At 38.1% G+C, this 17,084-nt stretch overlaps 1 long non-coding RNA gene across 1 annotated transcript; it reads right to left on the bottom strand.

Moving 5' to 3' along the window:
- Nucleotides 1-271: 271 nt before the first annotated feature.
- On the bottom strand, nucleotides 272-15,242 carry LOC139075108 (uncharacterized). Its single transcript, XR_011525163.1, has 4 exons — nucleotides 15,129-15,242; nucleotides 5,428-6,490; nucleotides 1,433-1,554; nucleotides 272-1,210 (listed from the first exon to the last, which is right to left on the bottom strand). It is a non-coding gene; the product is annotated as an uncharacterized lncRNA (long non-coding RNA).
- Between the last annotated feature and the right edge of the window lie 1,842 nt (nucleotides 15,243-17,084).

Below are 17,084 nucleotides of genomic sequence, written 5' to 3'. Positions count from 1 at the left end.
GTAACCATTCTTGAAGCCACTAACCCAGCCATTACCAGCACTGAAGGAGGTCACTTCTACAGGATTTTCAGCTTTTTCTTGAAGTCCTCATATCTGGCCAAAGCTTTCTCTTTAATTGTGAGGGAACTTGCTTCTAATTACTTCATACATTAATGTGCCTGGGAAAATCCTGTGCAAATCAACATGACTTCTGCATTATACTGACATCATTCCTTATTTACCAATTGTGTTTCAGCCAATTCACATTAAATAAACATGCATTGCAACAGAAGAGGCTCTAGTGCTTTAATTGTTCTGTTTCTAGGACAGAGGAAGCTATTAGAACAGCACCATTCTCCCTGGCATGTTGGCATTTCCGTTATCAGTTGTAAATGGAACTGCAAACTGTAGATAATAAGCAGTAGCTGAAAGCACATTTAAGAAAGTCACAGTTAGCCCTCACTTTCTGTGAGCTGACGTTGGTATTACTGAGTGGAATGGTTCAACTGAAGCAAATGTCCAATGGAGGAGTCAAAAATAGAGCAAAAGAGTAGAATGAAATCATACTTTTGTGCTTTCTATCAGGGTATGCATTAGATCTCTCAAATGAAAACCAGCGCAGGAATCCCCCAAAGCTAGCAACCAGAGATGCAGGCAAAATTAAGATAAAAGAGTAAAGATAGCTAGAGGCTTCATCTCTTTAAAATAAAAAAAGTATGAAGACAAAATTGAGAGAAGGAGAAGGAGATGGGATCATTAGGGTTCTGACAGCCACGTGAATGCTGATGGTGAAGAGTGGAGATGAGGACTTTCAAAAGGAATAACTTTCTCACCATGAATTCAAACTTATTCATGTCCTTGTTCCTTATAAAATAATGTCCTGCACCCCCATGGTACACAACCCACTGTGGAAATTACTGCTCTAGTGCAACCCATCAGGGGCACTTAGATGAGCAACATGTAGGGAACATTCCCTCAGGTGCTGTCTCAGCACCAAGGAGAGTTCCAAATCAATCTCCAGGTTAGGCCATTCTTCCATGCTTTTGCCTGTGAGCAACTAAGGGAAATCTAGTCCAGTTGACTCCTTCATCCATCTTTTGGTGTATGTGTGCTCCAGATGGATTCCAATTTCACAATCCAATGAGTTATTTTGTTTCTGTACCAGATCAAGGAGGTCCACTCTCACCTCATTTCATCAGAACCTTGTTCCGGAATTTGTTCCAGATCCAGGCTAGGAAACAAATGCATGAGAATTAAATTTAGGGAACAATGAAAGTGTGAATGCCTATCTGAGAATGGGAGCAATGGTGACCTGCTGTGCCCTGTGTGAGAGCGTGTGTGTGTGTGTATAGAGTCAAAGTCAATCCTCCACTCATGAAAGCTCTTCTATGGAGATGAAACCATTCCTCTTTTGTCCAGCCATTTTGAAATTGAGATATTATTGAATACATACCAGGTGAATTTTTTTCTCAGTTGAAAACATGAGCAATTGGAATTATAACACGAGAACAGCACATTAGCCTTTCATCTTACTTGTATCTGTTTAATCTGTTTCTCCATGAGACTTGTTTTTTCCTTGAAACAAAATAAGAGCATAAGAGAAAATGAGCTATGATTAAGGTTACCTTTTTTTATTCTTGCATTTCAAAAGAATGATCTGGACCAAGGAATACTTTTGTGAGGTAAAACAGATGATCCTCTAAAAGGACTCCACAACATGTGAGTATTATTGATTTTTCTTCCTAAGTCATTTCAGTGATACAATCTTGAGCCAAGTGACCATTGATAGTAAATGATGTCCAGCCAGACACTCAAATCTCAGACCTGCTTCTCTCAAAGGCTTAGCACTTCTGGTGAAAACACATACATGTATTTTGAAGTACTAGAAGTATATGATAGAAGATGTAAACTTCCGAGGATTTTTACGTATTATAATAAGTCTAATAACTGGAATTACAAAGGAGAGAGTGAAAGGGAGCCACAATTCCTGAAAGGTCTTTTTTTTTTAATGTCTTTATTCAAGGCTTAAGAAATTACATTGGCTAGATCTACCGCTTCCTAAACCTTAAAGTCAAAAAGTGCCGATACTAAATCACCTAGGATGTAAATTTCTCACATCAAAGGACATATAATAAGACAACATTTCAAAGTGTTAAGTAGCGGCACTACCACCTTAAAAGGTCAGTGATGTCATGATGCATGGGCAATAGGGTCCAAGGGACGTTTTTTACAATCCCTGGTGAGCCCCCTCTAAAGCTCTAACTTAAACCATATTCAAGTCAAAGTCCTAGGAGAATTCAACACCAACGGTTCGTTTGAATTCGATAAAATGCCAAGGGTTTAACCACAAAATTCAAGTCAAGTCTTGGGATCCCAGTAACAACAAACAACAATCCCAACCTTCAGTTTCAATTTATAATTTCCCAACCATGCATCTTCTCTCTCTCTCTCCTTCTGCATCTCTCCCCCTTACCACCTCCATCCTTAGGGCTAAGATGATTCTGGATTGGCTTATGTGGTCCTTGGAAAATCAGAATACCCGTGGACTACACTGGATCTATCTAGTGAAAAAGAGCAAATACTCAAGTGAGAAAAAATGTGGACACTTTAAGACCACATCATAAGGTTTTCCCAAGATCTTCTGTGAAATGAGCAGCATTTAAATGCTTAATCAATGCATGAGAATCTTGGGGTAGGCAGGGCCAGGGGAGAACTCAACAGGATATACCTCCAAGGTTATTCTCCCTGAAAGGCTCCCAGAGCTAAGCTTTGTATCACCTGCATAAATAGGTGACACGAAAATTTCCATAGGTTCATGGGCTCATGAATTTGGCCAACCAGGTGGCCAGGCATTATCTTTGTTTACTGAAGGGCAAGGCTGCTCACCAAGTAGATATTCATTAGATTTGCCAGTTCCAAACAAGTCATCAACTGATATCCAGCTGATCAATTTAAATTACAACTAACTTCACTGTAATTGCTTCTCTAATTATAATGATGTTGAAAGATTTTGAAAATTGTCTTGGCTTCTTAAGCACTTACTATAACTTTAACCTCCCCAAGTCCCAATTGTGGGAATCTGTCCATCCTGTGCGCCCCCCCTCCCCCAAAAAAGTCCTATGGAAAATAAAGGGAAGGTAGAAACAATGAAATGGGATGAATTTTCTAAACCCAAGGATTAGTTTTGTTTGGAAAGTCTGCTTTCACCTTGTCTGAAATACAAAAAAGCCAAAAGCAGGCTGGCCAATTCATTGTAAACTGGAGGTGGTTTAAGGATTGACAAAGGTGCTTGACTGGAATGATGGACAACACTGGGGGTGCTGAGGGACACAATCAGTAGATTGCCGCCTATTCCCATTTGTGTTAATCGTCATATAATAGCTTGTTTAAGTCTTCTCACCAGCCTTAATTGCAGGCTGGGTTCTCACCTTTGAACTATAATCTTCTAGTTTTAATTGTAAACAATAAATTGTCTTTCAAATTCTTTCACTTTTCTTCGCCTCCATCCTCTCAAAATGGAGTCCCCATCAGCTTGACATCAAGCAGAAAGTATAGTGGAAAGAGGCAGAGAAGCCAGTGCAGGCCGTGGAAGTCACCTCTGAGCCATACTTCAAGGAGTGAGAATACAGGACAGGAGGACCCAGAGAACCCGGCCTCGATGAACAGCAGCTAGTTCACCCACCACTAGTGGCCCAGTTCACTGTGGCCTGACTTTACCTCCACCCTCATCTCCTCCTTCACAGAGACCTCTGAGGGAAGCAGTCTTGGCCACTTAAGCAGTTAGTTTCCCCGAGTCTGCGCCAGACATTTCTTTTTAATTGTCTATGGGCCTCAAGAAATAAATGTTACACAACTGAGGTCCTTCAACTTGTTCTAATATGAATCACAAGCAGATCTCTCGATCCACCGGGTAACATTCCCATTTATTCCTTTGTACCTCATTCAGGGCCATTAATCACTCCAGCAGCCGCTCCTTCTCATAGGAGATGTGGGGAAATGATAATGTTTTATGTGAGTAATTAATCCTGTGGCAGATGTGGAGTTTCCAAGACTACTACCATTAGCACATTGACAGGCTTCCGAACACATATTCCAGCACTGGTTAGTAATGATTTTAATCTGCTAATGCTATGCTACTCATAAACAAGAAACATTCAGGCCTTAAGTTTTATATAAGTGCTATTATTTGCAAAGGCTTTTCAGAGAGGACTAGTGGTGAGGTTTTTATATTCTTAATGCTGCTGTTGAATAAACAGTGTCCAATTAACATCCCAGCTGGAAGTACACCATTCCTCAGTTCGGTTTCTTTCTATAATATTCAACATTCGTAAAGTGAATAAAATAATTCAGAGTGAAACTAATGGCCATTTGGGGGAAGGGAAAATAAGAGTTCTGTGCTGGATTATTTTTCTAGTGATGTGGCTTTTGGTCACGGAAATTACAAAAATGGCAAATAGAGCTACAAAAGAAGATGAGAAAATACTGGCTGCATTTAACAATTTAAAAGGATTTCCTAAAAATGCAAAGCTGGCACATGTACCATCTTGGCCTTGCCTGGTGGCTGCTGTGTGGTATTGACATCCAGGAAGCTTGGGTTCTTACGTTAGCTATTTATTCAGAGCTGATACAGTCTACAGTCTGAAATTTACTTTTTCCCCCCTAGTTTACGTAAGGTAACAATCCCTAGATAGTCACAGTACCTCCTGTCTATCTTTCTGCTTGTCACATTTTCTCCTTAAACATGTTTTAGTTATAATAATAAATTGCTATCCATGGTAAACGTGCTTCCTCATAATTTTGCTTCATGCTGAATGTGTAAAATGGCCACTGTCGTTGACAGGCTGTCTGTAAAACTAACAGCAACCACGGTGTTGCTGCAGGAACTAACTCAAGGTCAAACCCTCAGTGTTGTGGAGGATGAAACACTGTCTCTCGGAGAATATTGTTTCTTATTGTTTCATGTTTAACTTGACGAAAGGAAAGGTCTCCTGTCACAAAGACTTTGCAACAAAAAGTTATTTAAAAAGAATTTTTTTTAATCAAATAATTTGGGTAACCGTTTGCCTGTGGGTTGAGAAGGAATGCCAATAATGGTGGCAGAGGGATGTGCCAAGTTACTAAACGAATGGATCCCAGCCTGGTCAGCACGCTCCTGTCAGCCAGTCAGTCTTCATCTTACGCCAGCATCTGCAAACCTCTTTAGCCCAAGGCACCACACCAAGGAGAAAGTTTTGTTTATTCGTTTTGTTTAGGCAGTTATGTTATGATCCATGAATAAAATGATCCTTCATACGGGAGCCCATCATTTAGATAGACTGCACAAGTATGCTTCAGGCAAAATACGATTAACACTCCTAATGTCCCCCCAGGGAAACAGCTAGGAGATAGTGTCACTCAGGGGATAATATTCCTTTCTGCAGTCACCCAGAAGACCCTCCTTTCTCTTACCTCTATTTCCTTTGTCTTTTGGTCCAAGGAAAGGGCACTAACATTTGATGAGTGTCTATGAGCGTATACTATGTCCTAAGCACTCTCCAGCCTTATTTCATCCTCAGAACATCCTCGAGAGACAGGAATCGTTTTCTCATTTCAGATGAGCCACAGCAAGGATAATTAAATTGTTCCTGGCCCAGAGACTCAAATGCAGTTTTTCTGGCTCCAAACTCTGCTTTCATTACTATTTCTTCTCATCCTCCCAGTACCAACCACGTTCCCTGGAAATTATTCTTCAGGCTCCAGAATGATAAAATTATCCCTCCCTTGGAGAAAGGCAAATTTTAGCTATCAATTTAGAAGCTTATATTATCAAAGGACATTTTTCACCTTACAGAATATTTGCCAAAGAGTCCATTTAAACTGAAAGCTTCACTGGTGTAACCAAAATTTCAAAACTACATCCAACTTCAAAGTTTGAATCTTCTCATTCCTGTTTTCAATAATTCTTCTCTTGAACAAGTGACATAACAGTATAAGGAGATAATAAGTGCCTTCCCCACAAACAGGTGTAAATCTTCTGATCAAATTCATCAGTTTTGGTGACTTAACTATAAGCATACCTCAAAGACTGAACTGTGTAGCTCAAAGGCCACATGTTATGTACCTAAAAGGAAATAATAAGCCTGACAAATGGTGAATTACATTAGTTAATTCATGCCTTTAAAAACTCTTTGCATTTTATTGGTCTCATGTAGATACCACGGACTCATGTGAGACCTGCAATCTTCTTCCTTTATCAGTCTAAAAAAGGCAGACAGCATTTTTTTCAATGGCCATGGCCTTTGGAAAATGTACAGTCATGATCCCAAGGTGATGTTTTAAATTCTTTCAGTCATTCTTTTCACAGCAAACTCACATTTTCATAATACGTTTCTTCCTTAAATTAACAAATGATTATTTTGCACCTGCAATCAGCTAGGCCGTGTGCCAGGCTGCCAGTGACAACAAGCTGAAAAGGTGCTGTTCTTGCTCTTGTAGAGCTTACCTTCTAGATCAGGGGTCAGCAAATGTTTTTCTGTAGAGGGCAAGAGAGATAATATTTTAGGCTTTGTGTAGTCTCCATTGCAACTACTCAATTTTGCCATCATAGTACAAACAGCCAGAGACAAGAGATAAGTTAATAAGCATAGCTGTGTTCTAGTGAAAGGTTATTTACAAAAGCAGGCAGTGGGCCAGACTTGGCCTGCCTGCCATAGTTTACTGATCCCTTGTTCTGTAAAATGCCACGTTGCCTTTTATTATGTGTATCACTCAAGTAGCCAGTCCTGGTGGTCTAGTGGTTAAGATTCGGCGCACTCACTGCCACTGCCATCTTCATTTCCTGGGCAGGGAACCACACCACCCATCTGTTGGCTCATACTGTGGTGGCTGCATGTTGCTGTGATGCTGAAAGCTATGCCACCAGGGTTTCAAATACCAGCAGGGTCACCACGGTGGATAGGTTTCAGTGGTAGCTTCCAGACTAAGACAGACTAGAAAAATGGAACTGACCACCTACTTCCAAAAAAACTGGACATGAAACCTCTAATCAGCAGTGGAGCATTGTCTGATACAGCTGCAGAAGGTGAGAGGATGATGCCTAAAGACTGGGCAGGGTTCCTCTCTGCTGTACATGGGGTGATAGGAGTCAGAATCAACTCCACTGCACTAGCAACAACATTGTTCAAGGAAACCTAACAATATTTTAAATTAAACTTTTTAATTTGATATAATTATAGATTAACATAAACTTGTAAGAAATAATACAAAGGAGGGGGTGGGGCAAATGGATGAATGTGGTCAAAGGGCACAAAACTTCCAGTTATAAGATGAATAAGTGCTGAAGATGTAATGTACAGCATGGAGACTATAGTGAACAATACTGTATTATATATTGGAAAGTTACTAAACAGATCTTAGAAGTTCTCACCACGGGGCCGGCCCCGTGGCCGAGTGGTTAAGTTCGCGCACTCTGCTGCAGGCGGCCCAGTGTATCGTCAGTTCGAATCCTGGACGTGGACATGGCACCACTCATCAAGCCACACTGAGGTGGCATCCCACATGCCTCAACTAGAAGGACCCACAACTAAGAATATACAACTATGTACCGGGGGGCTTTGGGGAGAAAAAGGAAAAACATAAAATCTTAAAAAAAACAAAGTTCTCACCACAAAAAAACTTGTAACCATGTGAGGTGACCAGATGTAACTAACCTTGTTGTGATAATCATTTAGCAACATATATGTATATCCAATCATGACATTGTACACCTTAACACTACACAATATTATGTTAAAAGATAAATTGAGGCATGTTAAACTTCTAAAAGTTTGAGTAAAACATTGATTCAAATTGGGTAGCACCAGACTGGAAGTGATCAGAAGCTCTCCACTGACAGGAGCTAGGGGAAAGGCTTATAGAGAAGAGGTGAAGGCAAAGCAAGGAAATGATTTTATTGGCTGCAGTTTAAGTAGTTGCATTATTTGTGAAAGCCTAGTTGGCTGTGATTAGCTGTCTTTAGGTTTTGATTTCCTAACCTTGAGGCATTACAGGCTTAGGTTTTAGTTTGCTTATGTAGGCTACTAAGGCTTTAAAGCCAACTTAGTCTAATGGCCTCCTCGTTTAATTAATTTAATCTAAATAAAGCTGGAAACATTAATTAATTAATTATTTTTTAAAGGAAATAATGCAGAGAAATCCTATGCACCCTTTACTCAGTCCCCCAATGGTATTATCTTCAAAAACTAGAGTATGATATCACAACCAAAATCTTGACATGGATACACTCAAAATACAGAACACTTCCATCACAATGAGAATCCCTCACGTTGCTCTGTTTATAGCCACATCTACTTTCTGCTCCAAGCCTCCTCCTTAACCCTAGCAACTATTAAGCTGCTCTCCATTTCTATAATTTCTACATAACTTGGAAGGGTAAAAATAAAATTCTCTTCTACTCCTCTTACTGTTACTACAGCACAGAGAGTCACATCTTACTTAGCAGTTAGATTCTAAAGCTAGTAAATAAGTTGAAAATTGATTGCATATAATCAAGTTTATCCTCAGCAATTCTTAGAAAGGTACCATTTTGTAGGTACACACACCAACTCATTCTAAACACGGTAGAGCCGACTCTTCCTTCAGTGGTAGACCAGATGGCTTTCTCTTTGTTTAGGCACCTAAAGAAGTCATTTGTTCATATCCAGGACTATGCAGTTTTAATCATTAGAATTACATTCAGCACTTCAAGAAAAGAGGCATGTGGAAACTGAGGTTTCCAAGAAAACAACAGCTCAGCTTCCTATCTCAAGGGTTTGACACAGCGTGTGATTCCTCTTGGAGTGGAACATCCTTCTTGTCCCTTCCGTGTCTCCTTTTTGTTCTTTAACACCAAGCATATATTGCTTAGTATTAAATATATTGATGCCTCTCATTATCACTGGGGGTTTTACAGTATAATTCACAGTCTTGGTAGAGCTCATCTAACTCAGTAGAAATAAAACTGCTGCCTGTTTCTGTGCTAGTTCCACACATTGGGTTATACTTTAGGCAGCTGACTTCTTACTACTGAATCTGTTCTTAAAAAAATGAAAACACACCCTTTCATTTAGTAGACAGTATCTAGTTTTGGTATTGTCATTTTTGGCATACTGCATGAGGATTTCTTATCTAAAATTGGATCTTTATTTTGCACATTAAGGAGACAAATAAGTTTGGTTCTTGTTTTTTTGGTCTGTCGCTGCTGTCGCTACTGTTTTTAGCTCTCATGCAGTAAAAAATGCAAACACCTAGAAAGAATCAGTTATCTCCAATGCTAAGGGCTTGATTGTCTTCTGATTTTCAAAGAGCTTGACTGATGTAAACCAAATCTGGTTTTTTGTGTGTGTTTTCTAAAGGTAGGCATTATTCAAAGGGAGCATTCTGATATGCCAAGTTTTCACCTAGAGGGAATTTTTACAGTCAAGTTACAACCCTCTTAAAATAAGGTTATAATGGGAAACACCAGGAGACAAACAGTAGTCACTTCAGAAGTTCCCTTTAATAGCAGGATAAGCATTGGCTATTTTTTCCTGAAAAATATTTGAAATACCTAAATGTGTTCCACCTTTTTCCAGCCACGCACCTTCTAAATAATTTCCTAGTACAAGTGGAGGTTTGTGGCTGAAAGAGCAGTTCAGGCTGTCTGGAATGTTTCCTTAGATTTCTGCAGCAAGCTTGTGCCCTTCACATCAGTCACTCTTTACATGAAAGAGACTTGATTTAACTCCTGCCCAGCTGCACCCCCTTGGACTGTTATGAAATGGAAGCTGATATTCAATGCATGAGCTTGATCCTGAGAGCCTCACAATTCACAGCCTTCCCCAGTGGGAGTGAAGCCCTCTCTCTTTAGCCTTTGCTGTGCACCGTGGCCAGGCCTCTATTTTAGCACATCTTTCATGCTGCCTTGTAGAATAATTTCTAGGGTACATGTTCATTTTTCCAACCAGATTCCAGGATCTCAAGAACAAGAATATTATTCCCTACAGCATCTAGCACAGAGTCTAGCACATGGTGAGTGGTCAAAAGGTATGTGTGAGGATAAAGACCCTGAGAGCTGTGTTTACTGCAGTCAGTGAAAAAGATCTGGGATATCAGATTTTGGCGATACAGAGGGCTAGGGACACATTGATCTTAGATAAACTACAGCAACAACAAGTTTTTAACACATTTTAGGGAGCACAGGAAAGTAAGGGAAATCTTAAAAGGAAGAGAAAAAAGAAATAGAAAGGGGCCAGCAAGATGAAACTGAAGCTGAAGGGGTAAACAAAAAACACAAAATCTGGAGTTAATCTGAGAAGTTCCAACATTGGTACGGGGTACAGGTGGCTAAGTTCTGTGAATGCTGCAAGTTGGGGGAGCTGCATCTGGGAAACATGCGTTAGCATGGCTCCTCCAGATAAGCTGAAGAGGTCCGAGGTCAGTAGCACCCCACTCCCAGCTCCAAGGAGCAGCATACACAGAGCCTCTCTGAAAGAAAGTGGCCCCAATTAGGGTCACCTGATTCCTAAAGATTAAGTCAAACCAAGTAGGAACTCGTAACAACGACAACAAATCACCAAACACACAAGGAAATAAGCAGCTATAAGTGAATTCAGCAGAAACAAAAATCCATAGATGTAGTGTCCTGATAATTTCAATATGGAAATAATTCTAAGATAGAGAATATAAAATATGAAGGAAATGGTTTTTTTAGTATGTAATTTTAGAAGAAAACAGCAAGCTACAAGAGACTTTACAAAATTATCAGGAAGATTTGAATAAGAATCCAACTAAATTGTCAGAAATAAAAAACATGAGCATTTAAATTTACAACTCAGTTGAAATGTTGGACAGCAGATTATATATAGCTGAAGAAAAAATTAGAGAACTGAGTGACAGACATTTGAAAGTACAGTGTAGTGCAGAGAAGATGAAGCATGAAGTATTAAGTAAGAAGGTTATGAAATCTTGTAAACTGAATTTTCAGAAGAAGAGCAAAAGAATGGAGGAGAGACAATATGCAAGAAGAAAATGTCTGATGACTTTCCATAACTAATGAAAGGCAAAAATCTTCAGATACAGGATGCAGAACTTACGTCAAATAGCATAGATACAAACAAATTCACACCTAGGCATATTGTAGTAAAACACCAAAATACCAATGACAAAGGAGTATAAAGCGTGTAGAGAAAAAGGTAAATCACCTGCAGAGAAACAATTAGATGGACAGCAAGATTCTCAAGAGCAGTGATGAAAGCTAGAAGGTAGTGGAAGAGCACCATTACAATGCTAAGGGATGCAAACATCAACTCAAAACAAATTGAAATAAACAAATATTAAGTATTTAATTTAAATAAACAAATACTAAGAGAGTTTACCTGGTAGACCTTCACTAATGGGAGATATATTTCAAGAAATAAGGAAACTCCTCAATACAGAAGATCTAAGATACAAGAAGAAAATAAAAAAAGAAATTGGCAAACACGTACATAAACCTAAAAAACATTGTATAAAATAATACCGATGCTCGTGTCCAAACTAATGCACAAAAATAGACGGTAATTTGGAGGTTGCTTATCAGGATAACAAGTACTTTTAAGTTCTTGTATTGTTTGGAAAAGCATTTAGATAAGACTTACTTTGCACTCTGTCAAGATAAATATACATAGTAAAATTTCAAGTATACACACTGAAAAAACAGAGTCTATATCCTCTGAACAAGTGGAAGGAAAAATAGAATAATAACATAAAACAAACTCAAACAATTTGGAAAGAGAAAGAGAAACACGTAAAAGTCAGGATATAGAAAATCCACAGAGTGATATGATAGAAATAAATCCAAATGTATTAGTAATACATTGTAAGTGAATTGAGTTTTCCTGCTAAGAATTAGAGATGATCAGACTGGAAGAAAAAATATCCAGCTACGTGTTTTTCACAAAAGAGAGTTTTAAAATTGGGACATGGTAAGGCAGGAAGTAAAAGGAGAAAAAAATACACAAGGTCAATATGAACTACAGAAAACAGAATTAGATATATTAATTCAGAAAGAAAAAAATGGGCTTAACAAATATGTATTTTTTTAAACAAAGCATGTCTCTATGGTGAAATGTTCCTCTCAACAGAAAAATGTAAAAATTCCAAAACTACCTACACCAAATACAGACTCAAAATATATAAACCAACAAAATGATAAAACTACAGATAAAAATTAACAGATCCATCATTATAATGGAACTTTTCGATACATATGTCTCAGTTCTTGACAGGTCAAGCTGACAAAAACTTGGTAAATAGATGAAATTTAAAATCACAATCAAACTACTTGACTTAAAGGACATAAATAGGATGTGTACCCAACGGAGAATACGTAGTCCTCCCAAGCACAGACGGAACAGCTATAAAAATTGGCTGCACAGAAACCATAAAGTAAGCACCAACAAATTTCCAATTTTAACCATAGTACAATCAAGTCAGAAAACGAATGTTAGAAATGTGAGGGTTTTTTAAAACTCATGCAAATATAAAACAGACTTTCAAATAACTCTTAGGTAAAAAAAAATTTCTAATAGATATTTTTAAATACAAGTAAATGATAACTGTGGCAGGTAAGCACCAGAACAAACACAAAAACAGAAACTAGAAACTTGGAGGGGGTATTTGCCACAGACATAGCCAAAAATGGACTGGTGTTCAAAAGGTGTAAAGAAGTGCTGGTAATCCATAAGCCCAGCACCCAAGTGGCAAAACTAGGCAAAGAGATGAACAGATGTTCTAGAGAACAGGAAACAAGACTGCAAATAAACCTATGAAAAGAGATTCGACCTCATTCTCAGTCTTTGAAACACAAGATCTCATTTTGCAACCATTAGATTAGCAAATATCAAGAGACTTGATAATACTAAATGTTGGCAAGAGCATGGAAAAAAAGAACCCAGCGCTCAACTATGAGAGTATGAATTATAACAACTTTGCAAGAAAATTCTGCATTATTTTGCAAAGTCGAACTTGTAGCCAAAATTTACAGTGCTGGGTAATTACTAGAGACTCTCTTGTGTATGTACACCGGGAGACATGGACAGAATCGTTCAGAACAGAATGATCGCAGCAAAAAAACAAGCATTAGACCAAATTTATATGAACGATATGGATAAATGAATTGTGGTTTACTTAAACAGTGGAATTATACTGCTATGAAAACAAATTAACCATAACTATGTACAAGAGCATGGATGAATTTTAGAAACATTATGCTGAGCAAAGAGTACATAAAGTATGAAAATAAATTTTATGAAGTTCAAATAAAATCAAAGCTAATTATATATTGTGGTAAAAGCATGTGTGTAGTACATCTGTGGCAAAAGTTCTACTTAAAGGACAAGGAAGGTTTGGGAGTTGGGGAAGAAATGGTACTGTGTTTCTTTTGGGGGTGCTAAAAATGCTCTAAAATTGATTGTGGTGGTGGTTGCACTACTGTGAATATCCTAAAGACACTGAATTGTACCCTCTAAATAGGTCAGTGGTATGGTATGAGAATTATACCAGTAAAATTGTTTAAAGAAAAAAGCAAAGGAATGATTAAACACTAAAGTTCAGGAGGGTGGTGGCCTTTGGTAATAGAACACGGGGATCAGGGAGATAGAGCGTAATTTCAGAGATGTTTCTAACCATTTTATTCAAGCTTGTAAGTGTATATGTGTGTGTATTTTTCCATATGTGTCAAATATTACATAAATTTAAAATGTTCTGAATAAAACAAATCTAAGTATATTTCCCCTAGGGAGACCTTATTTTGAGCTTCCAAGAATTCACATAAGGAAAGTTCTAACTTTAGAAGTGACCCACACCAGGATTCTTATTTTGGGAATAATTGAGTTTGTATGAACAAAGTGAAAGAAATTTTTAACACTAAAAGCCTGTGGTATGTAAGTTTTCCCATAATAATTTAAAAATCTAAATACATGTTCGGAGTACAAGAAAACAGCGGATATTTATATCACCACTTTGCCCTTGCAAGCGTTTTTACAGCAAAGCTGACTTGTTTAAAACCTTTGTACATGAATGTTTCCATTGGACTTGAAAAAATAAGTGCATGCCTTTAACTTTTATTTAAGACTTTTGCAGTTGGCCTTAAGGCATGGAAAACAGGACTGTACTAATCTGGCTAGAGTTCTAGCTATAAATTCTACAATGTTTCGCTCTTCCCCTTTCTATTTTCACAAAGAATATTATTTATTTCACAGGAAGAATAAAATTGCAAATAGTAAGAATTATTATATCTAAATTGTATTCGACCAAAATTAGTTTTAAATTACGTCACTCTTTGTGTCTTCGATTTGTATATCTAGAAACAATAAGAAATGTTGTTTCTAAAGTGCATCATGTGAGGATCCCACTGGATCTCAAACACAGCCATTTAGAAGAACATTGTACCTATGATATGGCTCTTTCAGATAGAAAGATGATAGATGATAGATAGATAGATAGATAGATAGATAGATAAATGCCCTGGTTACACAAACAAATCACACATCTTTCCATCTCTGAGGGCAGGGGGAGGAATATTACATATATAAAAACTTTGCCCAAACCTCCATCCTAGGCTTCCAAAATGAGGTAAACACCTCCCCACCTCCACCAATAGTAAAGGAATAAATCTCCTGAGACAAAACACTGGATTCCTCTCATTCACTGCCACTGCCATGGCATATTTGAGGGCTCAACCACATCTAATCCCTGTTCTAAAGTAAATCCTTAGCGATATCTAGTCTATATAAATCAAACACAAAAGCCATTTCAAATATCATTTGCATACTTTGTTCCATTTGATATTTATCAGAGCCCTATGAGGTATAAAAGGGAGATTTGGTTATTTCCATTTTATAGATAACAACACTGAGTCACAGAGATCTTAACTAACTCACAAGGATTTAATAAATCTATAGAACTGGGACATTTTATTAACCCTCTTGGAGCCTTGATTTCCTCACCTGAAAAATGGGGATAAGAACAGTACCCATCTCATGGGGCTGTTATGAAAATTAAATGTTAATAGATGTGAAGAATTTAGAATGATGCTGTCACATAATATATGCTATATGTTAGCTATTATTTTTGTTATGCAGGTTCCAGAATCAGTGCTATTTTTATCATACCTTGCTAACACTTGTAGGTTGCCTGGTTCCTATTCCAAGTTGGTAAAAATGTGACTCAGATCTAGCTCTGAATAACAGAATGTTAGAGCTGGGAGGCACCCTAGAGTTCTGTATGGCCCAACCTTCCTTTCTGGAATCCTAGGATTTAGAAAGATCTAGAGCATAAGATGAGTAATCTGCAGAACTGGGTCTAGAGCAAAGCCTCCCAGTTCCCAATCTTCAATCTTTTCGCGGCAACTAACAGAATTGATCCAACGTCTCTCGGAGCCTTTCCTTACTCCTGAGATTTGGTCTAATTATAATTTGGTCTTACTATTTTTGGTCTTATTATTTATATTGCCCCCAAATGTGTCCCTTCCTAGAACCAGCGGGTTTCCTTGATCTAGCAGCCTGGCCTGCCAGAGATCTAATCTCCCTGGCAAGTGTTTGCTTAGCAGTTTGCCCACCTAAACTGCTATCTGTCTTCACCTGTGGAAATGTCTACAGTGTACACATTTGTTTGGCTACAAGATACCCAGGTAGAAGACTTCGCACAACAAGGGCTTTTCCTGTCATTGCTAGAATTTTACCTTAAAGTTCTGGAAATAAACATAGACTTTGTAAAACAGTGTCTTAGAAGGACTTGACTAGCACATTCTTTTGATGTCCACATATTTTTTTTACATGCCAGGCCAAATATTCTTAAGTTGATTCATATTAGTAAATTCTATGGTCTCATTTGAGCACCTCCAGCAGAGTCTGTAAGCCCCAAACCTTTCCCTCTTTTACTTGTAAGATGTCTTAAGTTCCACCCAAAAAGATTCTTCCTTTCTCGAAGGCAGTTCTGTCTTCCAGAGTCCCTCCTTAAAGTGCAAATGCCCTTCAAAAAGCAACCACTTCAAGAAAGCAGTTTAGCATGACTGTCAGCTAGGCTCAAGTCCACAATCTGTAGGAATCGACTAAAGATAGGGCCATCAGTGGGGGAATGGGGAGGGGAGGCAGGTGGACTGGGGACGTTCCTGGAAGTAGAAGAAGGGAGGCACATGTTCACCCAGAGGACAGAGTCACTGAAGACACTGTGGGGGAGGAGGGAAATCCAGCAAAACCATACTTCTCCCATTTTACAGTATTTTGGAGGAGTAGCTGATACAAAGAATTAGAGAGGTTTGCTTATAGGGGCAGCGGAACAAAACAATTTTGTGGCAAGTCACCCAGAAACGCAGAATCACAGGTCACCAATTTAACTGGCTTCAGTACCATGATTTTGAAGTTGTCATAAAAAACGTGTTAAATCAGAACAAAAGTTTTATTGTCCTGTAGTACTGTACACAGTCTTTCTAGAATAAAGCAAATACTTCTATGAGCTGGGAGAGGGAACCATATGGCTAAGAAAGATTCTCCACTGATACTTGATTCATGTCTAGACTCCCTGAAGAAACTTAATGTGTATCTTGAGATTCAAGCTGAGAGATGTTTTAGTATTTATCTTTCCTAATTTTAAAGGTGATGCCTTTTCTTTGTGAAAAATGGAGAAATTGAAAATGATAACACAGTACTGTTTCTTATTCATCAGATAGGAAAAAACTGAAAAGTCCAATAATACCAAAAGTAGATCAGCATGGAGAGAAATAGAAACTTTAATAGACTGCTGGTAAGAGTATATTTTGTAAGAACCACTCTGGCAAGATCCAGTAAAGCTCAACATGCATGTACCCTGTAATCCAGAAACTCTATCACTGCGTATCCACCGGGGGGAACTTTCACACCTTTACACCACAAAACATGTACAAAGATGTTTGTTGTAGGACTTTTAATAGCGAAAACAATCTCTCTGTTCCTCAGAAGGGATAGAGATAAATTGTTAAATAGTATATAGCAGTCAAAATTAATGAACTATATCCACAAATATCAACATGGATAAATATCACACATATCAAAATTTTTAAAAGGCAAGTTACAAAAGGATATGTACAATAT

Source organism: Equus przewalskii, chromosome 13, assembly GCF_037783145.1.
Source record: "Equus przewalskii isolate Varuska chromosome 13, EquPr2, whole genome shotgun sequence".
In the NCBI taxonomy this organism is placed as follows: domain Eukaryota; kingdom Metazoa; phylum Chordata; class Mammalia; order Perissodactyla; family Equidae; genus Equus; species Equus przewalskii.
This window is presented reverse-complemented; position numbering and strand designations above follow the sequence as displayed.